Here is a 22,106-nt window from a genome sequence, read left to right as displayed (position 1 = left end):
TTTACCAGTAATCTTCTTGCACAATTCAGTGACAGAGTATTTGATAACTTTTCTTGAAAGGAAATAATTCTTCCCATATTCTGCATATTAAATTGATATGCAGAGTAGAATTTAAAATTAAGAAAGATATCCTGGAAATCTGAAAGGAACTCATCTGTTAAAGAACTCCTAGCATCACAAAACCATGATCTGAAAGGGTTAAGGAAACCTTTTACATGGCTTTGTGTTAATGAGAATGTCTGCCAAGACTTGGAGAAACAAGGGTGTATCACTTAGGTATCGGAAAAGAAAAATAAACGACCAGAGCCAGTAAGCTTTTCTACCAACACCACTCTTCCAAGAACCTTTTCTCAGGATTATCTCTTCACTATTGAAAAGGATATTTCACTACAGTCTAGCTAAATTCTGCCTGTAAAATGGCCTGACAGTTTGTGCTCTTTTTCCAAAGATTCAGTCAGAATGCACATTTAAGGCAGAAAATGATCAGCATTTGTTTCAGAAATGTAGATATGAAAAGATTTCCAGAGTAAGATCACCCCTCTCATCAGCTTGGCAATTTGCTTGAAGATGTAAGTTGGGTCCCAGCACTATGCAGATTGAAATCAGTGGCGGCTGGGTTGCATGGCTGATCTCAGCAGGGAAACAAAGCCGGTGTTCAGAACAGCAGCTTGAATGGTTACCTCTGCTTTAAGTGTGATATACTCATTTTTCAAAGCTTCTCCCAGGCCTGGGGCAGGGGCTGAGTTCCTGTGAAGGAGAGACTGCTGAGTCCATCTAGCTCAGAAAAAAACATGATCACCTGACAACAGCAACCTTTTCTCTCCCCAGGCTTTCCAAAATGCCCTAGGAAGAACAAGCTCAAGAGAAATTACCCAGCAGGTGACAAGAAAGAGAAAGGTACAACTCTTTATCAAAGTGTTTAAAAGATATTCAGTCCCATGGACTTCAGAAATAAGGTAACCAATGAATTACAGGCTCATGCTAGGAGGGGAGAAGTCAGGCAGATGAACAAGGCAGAAATTACAATCTCTCCATAGCAAGTAACTTCTACACGAATAACGCAAAAATAAACATCTTGAGGTGGAGGAAGTTTTGTGATAAACTTAAGCTTTATGAAAACCAAAACAACTTTCAAACAAGCTAACTGATCCACACATTGCTCACAGGCTTAGTTACATTTAACCCCAAAACTTTGTGTTGGTCTTTTTCTTTATAGAATTGCTATCTGGCTTTAGCTTCAAGTAATTCTTAACCTGCCTAGCATAACTGCAGTGGTATCTGGAGCTTTACTTGAAATTACAATAACAGCATCAGAGAGAACTCAGTAGGAAGCAGTCCACCTAGCTTCTCTAAAATGGAAATAATGTTAAGAAGTAAAAGGCACACAAAAGTCTTACACTCATTATGCATACAAGAAACTGTCACTGTGAGATCATTCTAAAGCACCTATTAATCAGTAAGCAAACAGAGAGGTTTAAATTCATATTCCTGGCTTGCAGGACTTTATCCTGCTATATAAGCCACTAATAAAATAGTTGTTCAGTGACTAATTGCTACCCACAGCCACTATTCTGCCCAGTTTCTTTTTTGCTATATCTTACATCTTTTGACATATGGACATTAAAACTCTCCTTGATCTTCACCTCCATGAGCTCAGGAAGGTTTTGTTATTGGCTCCAAAAGGGCTGCATTTTCCAAAGCTGCTCCTCTTCTCTTCCCCCTTTTTTTTTTTTTTTTTTCAAGAACACAAATCAAACACAACAAAGCCTGTGAAGTGCAAATAATTTTACAGTATACCAATTGTAATGAAAACTCATGCTTCAGACTATTTATATTGGTCTTCCTCTCTGGTAAGAGCATCATATATGCTGACTAACAGAGCTTTTAGCAAAATGTGAGATGCTAGCCAAGAAAACACAAAGGACTGAAAAACCTGTGCTAGGAGAAGAAGGAAAACAAATCAGATAATAAGAGTATTTTGCATCAAGTCATGTTATTCTAAAAATATTACTACAAAGAGAAAGCTTCCTGCCAAAATGACTGTGACATATTTCTGTATTAGGAAGTACTCTTTCTTAGAAGAAAATGTTTTTTGGGAAAACGGGGAAAAAGCAAGAGCAATGATAAGAAAGAACTGGAATTAATCTTCCAAGTTTTTTCTTTCCCATAGCTCCTCTCTGAATGACATTTCCATTTCTTCAGTACCCAGGATCCCGTTCTCATGTATTCTTTTACTGTCAGTGATCTCTCTTTTCCTCACAGACGTAACACTCCAATCAATAGACAGTATTTTCATCCCTGAAAATCACTTACACGTACAACACAAAAACCCTGCAATGTCTTTCACTCCATGGGATGGACAATATTGGTTAGTCAGTGGGTAGTACTGGTTGACCCAACAGGAAATCAGAAAAGGAAATTCAACACTTTTCTACCGGAAGAGGAAAATTGAGGTCACTGCTCTACTTCAGAACTGTGATTATTTTTACAAGAAAAAAATCACTAACATAAAGATGAAGGCAGTTTTCTCTATATAAAATTGTTTTTCTATTTCCTAATAGTTCATAGAATTATTCCAAAGGCCTTAGTTCTGGGAAAGGTAGAAGGAGAGAGGTAATTTTAATTCTGGTGTAAGTAAATATAAAAAGGGAAAAATTAATAAACCCTTTGTTTTCATGAAGAATGTTAGACTACCAGAACATGAGTAGGACTAAAAAAAAATTAAAATCTGAAACAATCATTTGAGAGCCAATAGTTAGGGTTTAAAATGCAAAATTCTTATGTATCAACCACTGAATCATTACTGATACTGTGACAATATGTCTGCGTGCCACTTCTTTTAGTTATTGGGAATGAGTTTTCTGCGCTAAGTAACGGCCCTTTCTGAGACAATCCTATTCAGTTTTATAAACTGCAGATATTTCTCAGGGCTCTGCCTTTGTAATCCTGTAGGAGTATAGTAAAGGGCACTGGATGGAAATATCCATGGTCATTAAAATATCCTCCTCAAGTAGATTAAAATAAAAAAAAAGGACATATTTACTGGAACTGCAGACATCTGGTTTAGTGTCAGAGTCAAATCATTCTGAGAAGCTTTTCTTAGCATAGGCTTGAGCAAATTGTATAGCAAGATGCAATAGTAACACACTTCTGGTGTAACAAATTGCTCTTTATTTAAAGTTACTTTTTTAATATGAATAAGATTTTAGAGCCTGTCAAAGATGGCATGCAAAGATAAAAATAAAGAAGTGTCAGGAACAAAAATGTTCTTTTTCTATTCCTCTGAATCAATTTGCATGTCAGTCAAGAAATCTGTCAATGCATATGCAATATAAGCAGCATGACTTACATTACTAAGAGTGCAGGAAAAAGGAACAAGAAGAACTGAAGAAGAGGAAAAAAGACAGCTGTGATGAGCAAGGATTCTTCCCAATCTATAGTACGTATTCAACTATAACAATACACCCAAAGATGGTGAAGAAAGGATGACAGAACTGTCAATTACAGCTGAGCAGTGTAAACAGATCTACAAAATCTGCTGAGCAGAACCAGCACCAGGTGGTTTGTAGGGCTTCTTTTCCAATCCAACCCACCAGCTGGAGCACAAACCCTGCTGAGCAGTAGGGTCCCACTTTCCCCCGTGGCAGCCTGTTGGTCTCTCTGGGCCAACAGAGTGGCAGGAACAAATCTCAGAAGAGAAAGGGCTAAAATAAATACAGACCTGATGGAAAGCTGTAGACATAAAAGGTATTGGCTGAGATGTAAATTGGATTATTGATTGCTGTAGATCAAATTCATTCAAAGCCTAGAAAGGGATGAGTTGGAACCCTCATTTGAGGTCTTGTTTGTCTAGGTGAAGAAGGGGTAGGGATTAAACACGCTTAGAGGTTTTGGCAGCTTGTTTAGAGGTGTCTTTTAAGTAAATTCTTCATTTGAAACTTTCCTTCATTAAAAAATCATTTTGTTTTTCAGCATTCAATGTGAAAAGCACTGGGAAGTAAATTAGATCTGTGAAAAAATACCATTAATAAAGCTAAAGCTGCTTTTCAATCAAATCCTGCAAATTTTGCTATTCAGAATCTGAAACAAGACTGACTTCGGTCTTCGCATGAAAGAAAAGTCTCTAGGGAGTGGGATCAGCTTCCCTTCAGTTAAGGTCACCTCGAATGAGGCTGCCCAGAAGAATGTGACCAGTAACACTATACGCTATGCAAGCTGGGACAGAACTCAGTTTTGGCACTGTCCTGGAAGAAAGGAGCAGCAAGGAAAAAAAAAAACAGCAACAAAAAGCCTTGAAATCACTTTTGTCTTAAGAATGAGCAGCTGCAACTGAATGTATGCAGACTGATCTGCTGAATAATGAGTTCTTAAGTGCATTCACGTACTAAGAACTGTATTCCAATTATGGATTTCATGGTTCTAGTCCAGGCAGTAATGCCAGCACCCTGAGCTGGCATTTTAAGTTAACCCTGTGAAAAGTGAAAGTTAAGTGTTGTTTCTCTCAAGCATTAAGATTTCATCATTCTGAGCCTCTTGCTAAGAGAAAGGCTGCCAAGCCTTTATTCCATAACCCAGAAAAGGACTTTGTTATCAGTTAAAATCTGCCTAAAGAAATAATGTTTCTTTAGGTCTCCTTCTTAATTGACTTTTTCACAACACTCAACTTTAATATGCAAAATGTGGTTTCATTTTTCTGCCTTGATTGAGTCGTCTCAACCCACTATTTCCAACTTGCAAAAGCCTTACCAATTCTGCCATTCCAGACTTCGTAGAAAAGACACGTTCTCCTGCTGATGATTTTGCTAAATGGATAGAGTGTATCTTTGAGCTAGAAAATCTATGGGAAATAAATTCACCAGGAAATTGACACCTGATTTTCATTCTCTGCTCTAGTGCCATTTGTGGATTTTATACTAAGTAACCTATGAATATAATACAAATACTATTACTGAATCTCGGGAGAACTTCAAGGCTCTACCATACCAGATGAATTCATGCATATTTGCTTTTTTCTTCTTTCTCTTTATGTGCTAATTTTGTCAACAACAGCAACAATTCAAACTTAGTACATGATTGTCAGAGTAGAATACTGAATGCAATACTTGTAAGTTCCTTCCCTTACCATTAAAGTCACTGCTTTAACTGCTCTGTTATTTTATTAAAAATGTAAAGGTAACTTCTATCTCTTCTTTCAGCTCTGGAGGCTTTTTTTTGCAGTTTTTCTCCATGAGCAAAGAGATGCTTAAAGTGCCTGTTCTCATTGGATTTAGGCATTAGTATCTCAGCATGGAGCTACTCAGACTTGAGTGGACTCAGACCTCTGTGCCAGGCAGAAGTAGGCTTTACAATGTCTTAAATGGAGGCATCCAGGCATTTTACATGCTTCGGGGTCAGAACAAAGAGGTTGTTGAGGATTCTAACTTTGGCCTTCAACATCTCACAATCGAGTAAGACAATGCTGTAGATACAGCACAGCAAAGCTCCAGCTGCAACTCTCTGGAACTGAAGGTAGTTTTGTTTTAAAAGAAAACTGCTTTTACTCACAGTCTCTCACACCAGAGAACATATGTCCAACTGATCACGGCAGCTAAGCTTCAGAGGAGAGACAGTGGCTACTGTATTTTTACGTGCCTCCTGAGGTTGATAATCATTTCTGGCTTTGAATGTCTTTTCTACTCAGAGCTGACAGTGATTAGGAAGTTTCACCTCTCTTGCGCATCCCACTTCTATGAGTCGTTGTCATCTGCTCACTGTTTTACTTCTTATCCGGGTGTCATAAAGCTTCAGTCATGTTCTCACCTTCTTATCGCTGCCTCCTGATGGCTGGAGTCTTTTGAACAGGCTATCCTGCTAATCCCAGAGGTATTGAGAAGCTGCATGGAAACGTGCCAGGTCTTGATAACCTGCTGACAAAGATGTTTTCAGTTCCCATAACCTTTCTTCCAGTGTTCTGGTGTTTCCTCAGTCATTCAAGTGGTCCCATTTGTACCTGTGTTTGCACTAAAAATCTCTTCAATGTAAGGCCAGAAATGATGACTCAGATCCTTTCTGTGGGTTTCCCTTTTAGAGTGAAGAACAGATAAGATTTTTATGGAATCAGAAAAGATGAAGAATTAGAAAATTGCATTCCTTTTGTGCCTGCTTTATTAGACAATTCTTAATTTTAGAAAATTGGGTAATTCAGTCACCATAATAAACTCAAATGAGGGTGAAATTATAAGATGTAAGGAGGGGGAGTTTCATGCCAGTAAGATTTAAAAATAAATTCAAATCTGTAGGTTCATCTATTTTCTCATATTAGTGTTCCATGACACAGGCAAATCCTAATCTCTCAATTCCCTCACTACCTACATGATAATAGACACTAGGGCTCACAAAAATTCTGCTACAAGAGTAGCACAAACATAGCCTAAGAGACTGAACTGCTGCTCTGCGTGGCAGGAGCTGCAATGCTCCAGGCAGAATTTTTGAGATTGAAAATTAATGAAGAAAACACTGGGAGTACATAATATATTGAATCTATTTCTTGAGTATTTCTCTTTCTGCCTCCAAATGTTCAGCATGCTGCTACATCTTTTTTTTTTTTTTAAGCTCTCTCACATCCCACTTAAAAACTATAAATTTGTTTTCAATCTTTTCAGCTATGACTTTTCTTTCTTTCTGGAACATTTTTTTTTTCTCTATGAAATACTGTTTTGTTGAAATGAAGTGTTCAGACAAATGTGCTTAATATTTATAAAAATGTAGCATTTTGATCGTGATGAAATTGCCTTTTTGTTTCTTTTTTTTTTTTTAGAAAGTAGCATGTTGACCTATAATATCAATTTTTATGAATCTATGTAAAACAACAACAAAAAAAAAACAGCACAATTTTTTAAAAGGTGTAAGGAATTTAAAAGTGAGATGTCTCTTTTTGTAAAGCTACTATCACGTTTTTGTTTTCAGGATATTTCCAATAAAAGAGAAAATCTGATCATCTCAGATCAACTTATTCACTGCTGTGTTACCAATTTGGATCCAAACTGATAGGCAGGCATTTTAAGTTGGGCTTTGTGAACTTATGTGCTAAGTCAACACATATATGTGGTCTTCTGCTGTTTTGTTAAGAATCTTGTGTTCAAAAGTTGGATTCCTATGGAATTAATAAAGCAACAGCCACTCAGGTAAGTAACTGTTGCAATGAATTTATTTGTCTGTTTGTTTGTTTCCAGAAAGACAAAGGAATCAGTTGTGTGAATCTGTTCAGGTCTGGCAGTGCAACATTGTGACCTTTGTTACGAATTTGAATGGACACATGTAAAAATTAAGAAATACAATTACTTTTATAACAGTGGGTCAAAAGTTTGTCATGTATTTATGTATTTTAATTATAGAGCATTAATTAAATCCGTGCAAGGATTTTCTCAGCGGCATAATGTCTACATAAAACATAAAATAACCAAAGCATTTTTGCCTCTTCTTTGCCAGTTTTAATGGCTAAAATTTTAAAGCTATGGAAATTTTTAGCAATTTCAAATATACCAAACTTTGCTCACTATAAAGATGCATATACTTAATTTTTACTTGCACATTCACATGCCACAGAACAAGAGCATTTCTTGTTCTCCCTTGATAATGCTTCAGAAAGACAAACACCTGAATCTACAAAGTAAAAAACATTTTCTAAGGACCATTCAATTTGAAGACATATTTACTGAATGATATAAAGTTATTTCATGTACAAGTTAAGCTTCAGTTAAGTATAATTGAAGAACCTGAACTTTGAGATCTGTGAAAATAGAAACCACTCAGATTTATCAGTGTTAGTTACATCAGAATCATAGAATCATAGAATCACCAAGGTTGGAAAGGACCTACAAGATCATCCAGTCCAACTGTCCACCTATCACCAGTAGCTCTCACTAAAATACATTAATACATAATACATTAATACATACCTGGCAAGGAAGCAAAATATATATACACATATTGCTGAAAAATTCACAGAGCACAGTTGTTTTTTTTTAATAAATTAGGCCAGCTATTTAATGAGTTAAACCTAGTCTCAAATACACACATAAGTAGGTTAAAGTAAACATGTTGAAGTCAGTAGAACTACTCAGTGGGCAGTCAGGTTGGGGACCTTGCTGTTTTGGGATTACGGTTGCAACTCAGAGAGAAAAAAATGTATGAACCATCTGTCCATTTATCTGTTTATCTATTTTATTCAAAGGATGTAAAAAAATGTCAATTTGAAACCCACAATATTTTGATCAGGAATAAAACATCACAGTACTTCATACTATCCTTGTACTATGCTGCCTGAAGATGAAAATGGTTTCAGGAGCCTGTAGTGAAAATGTGTATTTGTTACTGATCTTAAAAAAAAAACATATCTGGTAAAAGCCCAAGTCAGCCTAGATTTCTAAGATTTCTGATTTTACAATTTTTTCTGGAACAGATGTTTGTCTCCTGCATAGAACACCTGGAAATCTGTCATTTTACTTCCTCTAATCATTTTAATGAGGTTTCTTTATTTGAATAGCTGAGAAGTTATTGCAATAGTACTTCAATTTGTTGGCAGATTTAAAATTCCCTCCAAAATGATAACTCTCCTAAGAAGTCATATATCACTTTTAAGAGACTTCCAGGTAAGCAGACAATTGCAATGATCACTGACATACTGTAGTGGAAACAGCGCACTACATGAAATAAAAATGGAAGACCAGACATACATTCTACATCTCAGAACATCATGTATCACTGCAGATGATTTTAGTACAGCAAAATAGAAACACACTCACAAGTTAGAGGAATGAGAACAGTCAGCTAGTACTCTGAACAAACCATGAGCTGAGGGGAAACGAGCAAGGAATGGAATCATACAAAATAAATATGAACATAGGCTTTCATGCAGAGAGGAAAAAGACTCAGCCCTGAAAGTCTTTGAAATATCCATGTGTACCTAATTTTCTTAGCTTTGGTACATAGGAGGGCTTGCTTTTTAATACTGGAAATCAACCTTTAGAACTAAGTACATCATCATTTATTTTTTTAAATAGGAAAAAGTTTATTTGTGGAATCAGGTTCTAGTCCTATCAGCTTACTTTTACACTTAGATATGCAAAATCAAATACAGAATTTGGCTTGCTATTATTTCGGATAAAGAAATAAAGTTGAAAAGCCATATATGCATCTCAATAAGGTACGTAGCTACCATACTTAACATGTATTATTATATAACACTTGTCAAGAACTCTCTGCAAGACTTCTCTGTCCTTAAGTGAATCAGCAGCTCCTTCCAGTTTAGTGTTGTCTACAAAATTACTTATCCTATCTTCAAGTCTTATATCCATGTAATTGATGACAACATTGCATAGAACTGGCCCTAAAACAGAGCCCTGTGGAACCTCACTAGTGACTGGCTGCCAGACAGATGTAACCCTTTTTACTATAATCCTTTGAGCTTAGTGTGCCCACCAATTGTTCCCTCTGTTATCCTCTGATGTTTCATTCAACAAGTTAGGAATTTAAGCCCCCCCCCCCCCCCCTTCCCGAGACCGGAAGCTTTCATAATGTAATCCATTCAATGCAACACAGAAATCCTTCTGAGTAGAATTTCAAAGGCATAATCTTTGAATTTTTTCCTAGCATTTCATAAAGTATTTGCTTTGTCTGCAGGTAAGATAGTAGTCAAGATATGTTTTGTTTCTAGCACCATAACCAGCAAGTCTTCATTCTGTAAGAAACTAGAGTCTTTATTTTACTAAAAACAATCAAAGTGGCTTGATGGTGGGAACATGTCCTGCAAAGATGCTTCCCATCCAAAGTCAGCGTGCCAGAGAAGTCAGAGATAGGCCTGTGTACACATTTCCTCACGTTATGTAAAAGAATAAAAGAAGCTTATGTTGTATACTGCATGATTCATTAAGTATGTCTTCAGAATACTTCAGAAAGGAAGGAGATGAGGGAAAACTTTGTTTTGATAATTGGGGAATGTTAACATTAAAAATGTATCAGGACACGCAGTCAGGTGTGTAGTTAGCACTTTGAAAACTTCAGCTACAGCTCAGCTTCGGACATACGTACATGAACCCCGAAACCATCAAGAACTGGGTGATCAAATCTCTTGGATATAGCCCATAATACTATTTACTGTTAACTTGAAAAAAAAACCAAAAAAAAAAAAAACATTAAAACCCAGAAATATTAAAATTACTTCTGATTTTGAGAAGAATTTCACCTATGAAAAACTGTATGACAGCATGGCTGGAGGGCAGCGTACTTCAGACTTGCACTGTTTGTAGACAAGAGTCTACACGCATCCAGTCATTCTGGGAAATCCTCTACTTCATGTACTGGCCCTAGCAGCATAAAGAAGTGATGAGTTTTTGCTGTGGTTTAACACAACATCGTTGTGTTATGAAAAAACATTGTTTTTTCTCATAAAGACAAAACATAGCATCATATCAAACACTATGAAGAAAATAATTACATTCCAGCTGAAACCAGGACAGTTTTACAGAGAAATCTGAATCAAAAGAAAGACAATTTTCCACATAAATTGCAAGTGTAGCAGTTGATCTGGATGCTGGAATATTCTATTCTGCTATGATTTTACTAAAGTATTTTTAAGGGTATTACCATTGCTATTCTTACCTTTCTAAATCCTTAGTGTGTTCCTGATTCACATATTGTTTTTCAAAGACCAAATGTTCAAGCATACTGACCCAGGCTATATTTAAAGGTTCTTAAGAATCAGTTAATTTATCTGCATTCCCTACTATTCTGTATTGAAGAGCATCATTATATTGCTGTTTCATGTGCATTTTTTGAAAGTGAGCTTTGAAAAAATAATTACAATTATATGCTACAACAGTCTGGCATCTCTGGAAGATATTGCTTACATTGCTTTAGTAGAGGAAGAACCATAGGCAGCTGAAGGGTTTGTTCCAGCAAAGACATTGAGATGCAGTATATGAAGGATGGAGTTTAGCTGTCGAAGAGAAACCGTTGGAGCAAGAAAAATGATGACATGGCATCAGAGCTGAAGCAGCTGCAGATGGGATAATCCAAGAAGACAATACATATGCTGAGACAGGAGCAATTGTCAATAGGGACAGCTTGTCTGGCTATTTGGATGCCAATTCCATAGCATGTGTTTGCTTGTGTACTGTGTTAGTGGAGACAGTCACTTGACAAGCAGCTTATTTGGGAAGTTCAGTGTTACCTGTCTTAATTCCTTTGTTAGGAGAAAGGGATATGATGCCACAGGCAATGTGAACTGAGGAAAAACAAAACAACAACAACAAACACAATAAACAATGTCAAACTAACCATATTTTCACATTTATTTTGGAATTTGTGATGTCAAACACAACACTAGTCTTGTTATATCTAATCAAGACAGCTGGCTATGACCCCCTCTCACCTCACAGTGATATTTTCAGAAATAGCCACATTTTTCAGATTCCCATCGTAAAAAAAAAAAAACCCACACAAATAATGTCAGCAAAAAAAAGCTGATGAACTGGAGACATCTTTCAGAATTTAACAGGAAAAAAAAGAGACAAATATGATGGTGAAGAGAGGAACAAGAGGAAACTTACTGGTGTTTAGCAGTGAGTGTAGTGGGTTACTTTTCTAAGTCAGAAGACAAGCTACGTATCTAAACAGAAAAAAATCCAGTTTAGCACCAGAATTACCTTTACCGCTCTCTATGGTCTCTCTCTCATCCCTTGCCTACTCTATCCAAATTTATTTTTCCTGCAGTTCATTTTTGCAGTCTTGCAGTTTTTTGCTTGTTTTCTTTTTAAAACTTATTTGTTTGAAACCTTGGTCTTTATTGTCTGCTTAATATGTTACTTCATGTCAGCTTAATATTTGCCACGAATCTGCTCTGTGCATTTTCAAAATAATTTTGTTGCTTTATGCTTCTGAAGTGCAGAATTTGTCTTAATCTTTCTCCATCATGAATGTGTTTGTTGACCCTGTTTACCTGCACAGCAGGAGCCAGTGATCTGGTTTCCAGAACAACCTGAAGAGCAAGAACTTTTATGAGACGGATATCTGCCTTTCATATGTTCTATTTTTGGTTCCTTGTCTGCAGAAACAGTGTATAATAATTTCACTCACCTCATCTTAGAAATCTCATCATTGTGGATGTGAAGGCTAGAACTGCAGACACAGAAAAAATTATAAATATCAAGAATTAAACTTCTTCAATTAAAACATAAGCAGCACAAAGACAGAGGAGATGACACCATTCCTCATTTTTACAGTTGTATGAAAATCAGTCAGAATTCCAGTCAGGGAGTGAATGGCAAAAAGATGGGGATCAATCTCAGGAGATAAGAACAAAGAAAGCAGTAGGAAGGAAAAAAAATGAGAAAGGGGCAATTGGCTACAAGCTACCTGCTGACTACACACAAAGGCTAACTGCTATGATATGGAAACTGCTTTCTTGGAATTTCTGAGGGTACTGATTAGGATGATGGAAAATGTTTTGTAATGTTGATTTGTAGTCTCAGATTAAAAATATGTATTATATAATATACTTCTAATTGCTCAAAAACACATAAAAGAGGAATTTCGCCTAACCTTTTCTAAAATGACAAGGTATGCATTATTAATTTAAATGGATTATAAAATATAGAACATTATTTCAAAGCAGTTTTTTTTTAAAGAACTTCTCCACAGATGCCAACTAGGAAATATAATGGTAGCTGAGTGAAAATCTTTGAGTGCAATGCTACAGCATTCAGCAGCAGGAACAAAATTCAGTAAACTGTAGCAACTCCAGCTTGGCAATATTGCAGTTGTTCAAAGTTACATATTTTGTTTTTCTAGTACAAGCTGTTTCTCTGTAACTAGTCAAAGAGCAAACAAGTATCTGTATATTGTACACCACTCATTTAATTTGTTATGATTGCGAATGCCTCATCAGTAAGGAGAATATATAATAATGAAAACACTGTCATTGAGGGATTTGAAATACACAGTTTGTAAAAATATCCCATCCTTTTGTTTAGGGGCAAACTTGAACAAATAAGGTAAAGACACTGGAGAGGTTATGAAACATGTAAACTAGTGAGAAAGTGAGAAGCTAAAAAGGAAACACTGAAAAGATACATAAATGGATAATTAAAAAAGAAACACATTTATGATTTCATTTGTATAGGTGTTTAGAGCTATATTGAGGCATTCTTTTATGGTAGAATGAAGAACTGATGTTGGAATGACTATGCACTGGCAATAAATAGCAGTAATTCGAAGTATAAAATTAATTTGACATTCTGTAGGCATAATTTTAGGTATTACTGTATCCGCTCTATTTTACAGTACCTCTAAAAACCATGCAGGGGGACCATCATAGCTGAGATGCTAAAAAAGAGACCCAGCATTTCCATTTGGCATACTAGACAAGGAGCCTAACAGCTATTGCAGGGAAAATAACATTTAATATTGCAATCAAACAAATCACTCCCCTGCACAATTAACACAATATTCACAGTCACTTTACACAACTACTGGCACAAATTAAAACTAAACAAAAGAAGTTTCTGATTTAAAACAATTACTTGTCCCCAGCTGGGAAGAATTTAAGAAGCAGAACAATAGGCAAGTTGCAAAACACTTAAAATATCCAAAAGGTATAAGACAGTTCAAAAGAGTGTCAGATCATCATAGGAGAATATTTTTTTCCCCACAGAACAATAGGTATGAATAGCATTTCCTTGAATAGGAAGGAGGATGAAGTCCTCACTATACAGTGTTATTAACAGGTACTTAACTCCTTTTTTTTTTCATAGGAATAATTCCATTGGGTTTGATCATTAAATGTTCATTCATGAAAAGCACTTGAGTTGTTGGTAGTGGCTTCACTTGGCTTTGGAAGAATGTTTTCCCAGAGTTCAGCATCAGAATTGCACATAAAATTGAGAATTACATAATCTGCACGAGAAAGAGTTTGAAGTTCAACCTCTAAATGATCCTACTGCGTTTTGAAATAGTCTGAGAAAGAAGAACACCAGGCAGCAGAAAGTTGTCTGTACCCTTCAGAAATACTTCTCAGATGACTTAATACTTATTTAAGTTCTAATCCTCAGTTAGTTGGCTTGCATAAGTAGAGGAAAATGTATGACATCTCAGTGACATATTTAACAAAAAAGTTTTAGATCCCATTTCACAGCAGTAACAACTGCAACATTACTCCTTTCCTAATATCTATCAAGTACCTAGGAAGTAACTAGTTAATCAAGAGGAAAAATCACTCACTTCTAAATTTACAGGTCAAACTTTTAAATATTTAAATATTCCAAGAATTGGCTCATTTATCACATTAAGCATTTTTTTTTCTTTTAACCTAGTTTAAAAGCTAAAGTTGAATATATTGCTTAGCCCAGTAAAATTCTACTTTGCTCAGATTACGGAATTTATTCAGTTGCCTTTCCTACTGCAGCTAAGACATCTTTAACAATTAGGATATTTCTAGTAATCTTCCATCATTTGGGAATTACGGCAATCTACCTTTTTGGGAAATGTTAACAGTCATTCTTCGGACTAAAAAACATTTCTCAAATCAGATCACAAACATAAGGTAACAGCACCGTCTTCATTCTTATTCCTGCACCCACTTGTGCTCTTGCTCTTTCTAAGTCACTGGTTCACTGAAAGGTTAAGTACTCCATGAAAAGTGAAACAGCTACAGAAGGAAGAAACAAGAGCATCTCTGACCCAGGTCAGTTTAACTACACTGGGAAATGTAAATTGGACTCTCTTCAGTCAGGGAAAGGAATTGAGACCTATTTCCCAAACCCTGTGCTGGCCCTTCAAGGCACAGCCTGATAAAACTGGTGGCACAGTGCAAGTCCAGGTTTGGGAAAGTGGGAAGGAGAAGCTGGGATGCTTTGTCACCATCCCAGCAGCTCTACTCTATGCAGTATGGCATACCTATACAACTGGTCTGCTTGCACCACAGCTGTGGAGCCTTTACTTTGAGATAAAAATATGTGGTCTCTGGTTTCATTTTTGAACGAGACACATTAAAAACTTTTTTTTTCAGGAAAAATTTAGGGCAGAAAAGTATTTCCTCTCTCACTATTGCATAAGACATCTGTAATAATATTGCAAATTGTGGGATGGCTTTAAAAAAATCCCTTTATTGGGAATTCTTAGGCATTTCAGGGGACTGTTAGTCCCAGAGCTGTAAATTTTGCTAGTACATTAGTAGCCTCTAAGTCAGGTTCTGTGTCTAAGTTACATTTTATGTTTGAGTTTAAATTTAGATCACCTGACATCTACAACTGATAGGCTGCAGAGATGTGATCAGACATGGGCTTTGACTGAGTTTGGGACCACAGCAGGGGATATAGCCAAGCTCTTGTCAGCTCGCTGTGCACATGTCAAAGAGCTTGTCTTCTTGTAGTACAGACATTTGAGCACTTGCATTGTCAGCCCGAGCCTGATGCTCTCTGTGTACCAGTCCAGGGGAGTGGAGGGGAGAGGCCAATGCATTTCAACTCACAGAGAAGGAAAGACAGTAATGAAAACTAACTCCCAATACATGCCTCCACTTACATTGAGAAAATCTTTTATAACCAAGAGCATAGGTGCCCATTTCAAAACATATGCAAGTTTATAGGTTTTCACCAAATAGTAGAATCTTTCCATTTTAGAAACATCTTGTTTCTAAAGACAAGTAACTATATATTATAAATTGCCAAAATTGATATAATGGAGTACTGTATCTTCTTAGTTTAAAATAGATATCTAACACATGGCCACCTGAAACATTTTCTTTCCCCATCCATCTCCTGTCACAGCACCCAAAGCACATTATGTGTACAAAGCAAGCATTAAAAACTCACACAGAAAAAAATATTATTTATATCCTCCAAATATCATTATTTAGCATACTTTTTATTGTATTTGGTCCCAACTCATAACAAAGCTTTTCTTTTTCATTTCCATTTGGTTTTCCCTTTTCAATAAAGCAATTTGAAGTTCAGTTTCAATGGAATACATAACGATGAATGTCTATTTTGTATATGATTTGAACACTGAAGGACAGCAGTATTTCACAGCAAATATAGAACAGTTCACACGTTCCTGTTTTTCCTCTTAAAATCATTATGTGTCTTAGTTTGGATAGAAGGTGGCCACTGGAATTAACTGATATCAAAATGAAATTGGATGTGTTCATTTGAGGTGTACCTCTGCAGTACATGCATTCCCTGACTAATCATCCTTTTCAATGATTGCTGCTGAAGAAAAACATAAACACAGTTTTCACAAACATTTGTTATTAGCTTCGTTTGGAAATATTCACTCCAGTAACCTTGTATTCTGGGATGCTTCTAGGGAAAAATGTCACTTGGGATGCAAAAATAATCAAAGTGACTTCAGTTAAAACTTCAGCGAGTGATTAGAGAATGCTTTTATTAGCATTTGTTCAACTAGAAGGGGAAATCTAATTTCCATACAAAAGTCTCTCAGATGAAATAACAAATGAAAGTCAATACTAAAAAGAAGATGCATACTTTTTTTAATTAAAAGAGCATTGTGTAATCAAAGCTGAATTTCTTCTTTTGGTCAAAGCATGACTCTGCACTTGCGTGATTATTATTTCAGAATTATCTTATATGTGAGAAAAATAGCTGAATATAATTATCATTAATAGCTTTATATATGAAGTGCATTGGTTTTGAAAAAAAGAAAAAAGGCAAATCAAATTTACTATGTTTTCACTTAGAACTATTAAAAATAGACAAAGATTTATCACTACGAAGAATAAAAAAAATTTGGCAGAAAGTTATTGTATTGACAATTGTTTTCTTGAAATAAACAAAAGGATTATCCAATTTCATAAGCCCATATTTTACCAATTTTTTTTTAAACAAAGCAGAAATCTTTCTGAATATCTTATATTGATCAAAAAGACTTTACACAATAAATAGAAAGCTTCCTTACTCTTTTTATTTTTAAAAAGAAATGATCAATTGGTTGAATTTTGCTATTCATTCACTCCGAGATGACATTCTAACTACTCAACAATGAATAATGACCAATACACATTTCAAAAGACTGTATCCTAAAAAGGGTGACAGAGATTTGCTTTGAAAAAATCAAACGAAAGGTTTATTGTATAAACTTACATTGCAAATGTGTGTTTGCACTTTTGATTTACAGTAATCACATTCACCAATGCATGACTTAGGAATACCATTTATTCATTTATCCATTAGAGATCTCTTTCACTAAGGAAAACTCCACTGTCATAAAAATATGCTTTGCTTTCTTATCTTTGAATATGTGCGTGTAGGATCTATTTTCTGTTAAGTATTTATTGAAAAACAAATCTGAATTTGCCTATGAGGGTGAAAGGACTGAGAAGAAAAAAAATATAACACAGAAGCTTACTGCATTTGAAGCAACTGGTATAACTAAACAAGTCTATATTTGGTTTAGCAGTCACAGGATATGTTTATCCTCTGTTACAGGGAAATAATTCACACAAGAAGGTTTTGCACCAAGTTGAACCATGAGATGGTTAATGATACAAGAAATAAGAACACTATTCAACATCCAAGTTGAAGTGCATGTACATAGGTACGCAACTGCTCTAGGATCCTTACACACTGACTATTTATACTTTAGATCAGTAAGCCAAGACACTGTTTACAGGCTGCCAATTCAATTATAAATCTGTACTAAACTTCCATCTATGGATTTGGGCCAAGATGCTTCCTAATCCCCCTTCAGGCCTTCCTGCAGGGTAGTTGAAATTTACTCACAGGCTTTCGGCACAAAAGTCCACTGGCTGCAATCCCGGATTTCCATTTCTGTTATCCAGCCCTTTGGTGCTTTCTCTTACATCTTCCTTTCTTTAGTATCTATAAATAGAGACACCATTTGAAAAGCAAAAATGAACCATGAAAAGTCCTACGCTGAGAAAGGTCCTGCTGAGTACACAAGAACCTCCTTCTCCACTGCCATCAGGCAATGGTATGATGAAGACATCCTAACTTGTGGCTCAGTGTTTAAGGCTGGCTTCAGTTTGACCCTAACATCAGTATAGATTTCCTCTACGAATATGCTGGAGGAAAAAAAATAAGAGCTGCTCAGGAAATAGTATTTCAGTGTTTTGATTTCATCCCTAACACCAGCACCAACATCAATTTCTTAATCCATAAAGCTAGACAAATTATTTCCAAATATACCCCACTAACTGAACATCCTATTAACAATATTTATGTATAATGAAGAATTATTTGTATTTTTCCTGACCAATCCCTGGCAACTCATATTTTTTTTTCACACTTGCTAAAAGGATTCCACCAGCTCAGAGTCTTAAAGACTGTTTTTTTGAATTAATTCTCATGAATTTGTAAGGGTTGTCAGAGGAAGATTTTGACCCTAGCTATCCTATTAAAGATAATTAGTCAATTTTGAACAGCAGCAGCTACAAGTTACCGGTTTTTCAACTCCTCGCATGCCTTGCATTGTATGAGATTCACCTATAACATTCAGACTGTCATTTTCTATGTCATTATGTTTTACTCAGATTAACGATACCTCAGAAATGTTATGGAATAAAAGCCTGCAAAAATGTTATTCAAAAATAACACTTATCTGGAAGATTTTGGAAAACAAAACAAAATATAACACAACAAACCAAGAACCCAAAGCTTCCTCTCAGTGTGTAGACTGACTCTTCATAAGCTATATGACAATATCTTTGAGCTTCAAACATATTAGTGAATTTTGAACAATATGCAAGTCTGGCACTAAGCTTTTTCAGCTCTATCAAGTTGCTCAGAAAAGCAGATCAAGAACTTGAGGACTTTTCATGTGTTACAGTTAAGAGAGAGCTTGCTGGATTACATATGGATACGCACACATTGTGCATATGTGTGTATATATATAATAAAAAGCCCTTCATTTAGTGTGAGCTTCAATCATACGCAGTATCAAGTCAATGAAAAGGAGACAGCTTGTTTATTCATTTAAGTTGCACATATGCATATACATTAAAATATGGTATATCATATGTAACTGTTCTTCCAGCAGGACTAGTAGCAATGTGGGTGATGTCCAATTTCTAGGTGCCACGAACAAAGAAATTGTAGGAGCTAAGTAGCTGTAATTCCTCAATTAAGTAGTGATCCTAAATGATTTACACAACAGCATTGCTCTGAAAGGAGAAAGAAAAAGCGAAAAGGCAAAAAAGGAGAAAAAAAATGCAGTGGAACTTCTTCTTTTGAAAAGATTTTTTTCTTTGGCAGATTTAGACTAGATATTAGGAAGACATTCTTTATTCTGAAGGTGGTGAGACACTGGAACAGGTTGCACAGTGAGGTTGTGGATGCCCCCTCTTAAGAAGCATTCAAGGCCAGGCTGGATGGGGCTTTGAGCAACCTGGTCTAGAGGGGGGCGTCCCTGCCTATAGCAGGGGCGGGTGGAACTGGATGATCTTAAAGGCCCCTTCCAACCCAAACCATTCTATGATTCTATGTTTTTTGTTCAGTTTAGTTTTGTTTTTGAGCTCTTTTTAAGACCTAATTGTCAGCTGCTCAGCCAACCAGCTGCTTCCCACCTCCTCAATCCCTGGTGATGGGGGCCTTCTCCTCATTCATATTGCCACATCCACTGAGATGCCCTTCACCTTCTAGCTAGTTATTTTGACTAGCTGCTCCCAATTCACCAACTGACCAGCAAACTCTGCAATACTCTGCCAAAAACTTCCTGAGTTCTTTCTGCTTTCTATAAGAATAAACATGTCTTTTAAATGCTTTTTTTTTCCTTCTCAAAGCAAATTTATTTCGCTAGCTTTATTTTACTTCAGTCCATATTTACTGCATTCCAAAGCTGTCATTCTTTGCTGATTAGCAAACTCAGAAATAATTAGAAAACCCAGGAAAAAAACTGTTAACACCAAGTAATATAATTATGATATGCCTACTATTTGTGGTGAATAAATTTTCATAACCATAAATGGAAACACCAAAAAGATGAACAAAATATGCAAGCCTACATGTTTCAGGTTAGCTTCCTGGTTTCTTCTGTCCATCATCCCTTTTTTCCCATCAAATATCAGCAGAATTCATTTCCATTTTAGGGACTCTTTCACTCCTTGGAGATGCTAGTTAAATCTAAGTTGTCAGTCACTAGACTTGTAACTGATAAATAAAGATTCCATGAGCTTCACAGTGCTCTCTGAAAAGAAACAGGATGTTCCATGAAGAAAATATATAGGATTAGTACTTTAAGAACTATTTTAAAGTTATAGTTAGCAATTGATTAAGTCTTCCTAATCTTAGAATGTTAGAAAATTTACTGAGATTAAACCTGATACAAACATTGGACAATCACACTTGATTATGATGAAATAGAAATTCTGATGGAAAGACTAAAATACATTGGTATTCCTTTATTAATGTTTTTTTTGTTTGTTTTTCAACAGGTATGTGTTTACGCATTCTTCAACCTGATCTGAAAAATCCAGAATGAGATATTTCCCACAAATAAATGTAAAGCAAATGAGATCCCAGACTCATTTTTTTTTTTTTTTTGCCAAATTGAATGAAAACTACACAAACAGTTCCATCTTTTGGGATCACTTAGTTTGTATCATTAGCAATCCTTAAAATAATGGATTTTGTGTAGTACATTGGCCGTGAGCCAGAAGGAATAGGAATAAGAATAGAAAATAGCTCTCTATTAAAGAATGCATTAAGCCAAATGCAGCCAAGTTCCTTTATCTTTTAGACACAGGACTGCAAATATAAAATATTAATTTAGTTAATTAATACATTAGTAGTTTAAATTATGCCCTTCTATAAAGCAGTTGAGACCTCACAGATCTCAGAAGAATCTTTTCTGTATTTGTGGTTATGATGCAAAACATCTTCATTTCTGGAATGAAGACAGAGAGTAAGACCTTATACCTAAGCCCTGAGATCAGCACTCTGACAAATACCAAGAACAGTGTGGGTTAGTCTGCTCCAGCAAGAAATGGTAGAGTACATATCCATTGCAATAATATGTTGTATTTGGAATGGCAACTAAGGAATGACTTATTATTTTAGTTTTAAGAGAAAACGTGGTACTCTGCTGAGATGAAACAGTCAGAACTTGTACCACTGCTTGCTTTGTAGCTGATTTCAGTTTCATAAAGAGCAGTTTGGACATATGGTTTTGTCAGAGTGCACAAAGTGCTGCAAACAAGTATCACAACTTCCCTAGCGGGGAAAGCAGGAGGACCTGGGGAAAGGTGACATTATAATGCCAATCACAAGAGCAGTGGCTTTCCAGGTCACAAACATTCCCTGCTGACTACTAGAGAATACAAAGATTGCTATTCATTCCCCTCTTGCTTTCTTTCTGCTGCTTTGACTGACAAAGTAGAAGAAAGGTGGGCTCTCAGTTTTTTTGACCCCTTTGTATAACCTCCTGCACTATTGCTCAGATCAGCAATGCTCTGGTTGAGATGCTGCATACCTTTTGTTTACAATGCATACAAGAAACATATAGTTCAACAATAGCAAATCTAAGACCCTTCTATGGAAGCTAATATCTTACTTGCTGTCCTTAATAAAGTTTGATTTACTAAACTAACTCTTTTTCAAAGCAAATTTCTTAAAGTTTCTAATTCCTTGACTGAAATTTTGTTTCTGCTTCACAGAGAACATGGAATGAGAAAGGATCTCCTATATCATTGTATCGAGCCTCTGGAAACCCCAAAGCCAGCCAATAAAATACTTCAACACAGAAACAGAAGCCAGACCAAAAGGAAAAATGCAAATATACAAAAACATCCAGCCGCTAAAATGTATTGGTCGGACAGCGTTCAGCCACACAACACTTGGATAGTCAGGTAGAGATTTTCTGTGATATCAAAGAATCCTTCTCTGCTTTAATAGATATGAATAAAGGATACATCAGAAAACTGAAGGAATAGCCTCGCTGTTCAACCTTAGGACCTGGGGGGACACTGGAAGAATGCATCACTGTACACACAGAACAAAAGAGTGGATATTAGTTTTCCTGTGTAGAAATTTTAAAATTCTTCTTATTATTTAGGCCTTTCTAAATATATCTGTGCCATTACATACATTATTGTATCA

General features: G+C 35.9%; 1 long non-coding RNA gene across 1 annotated transcript in view; it reads left to right on the top strand.

Annotated features, from left to right (window-relative positions):
• Positions 1-20,525, top strand: part of LOC110401625 — a 61,694-nt gene extending 41,169 nt beyond the window's left edge. Inside the window, exons 2-4 of the long non-coding RNA XR_002440473.1 lie at positions 829-897; positions 17,481-17,589; positions 20,444-20,525. This is a non-coding gene — a long non-coding RNA (uncharacterized LOC110401625). The remainder of the gene's footprint in view (positions 1-828; positions 898-17,480; positions 17,590-20,443) is intronic.

Source organism: Numida meleagris, chromosome 1 (genome assembly GCF_002078875.1).
Source record: "Numida meleagris isolate 19003 breed g44 Domestic line chromosome 1, NumMel1.0, whole genome shotgun sequence".
Lineage (NCBI taxonomy): Eukaryota > Metazoa > Chordata > Aves > Galliformes > Numididae > Numida > Numida meleagris.
This window is presented reverse-complemented; position numbering and strand designations above follow the sequence as displayed.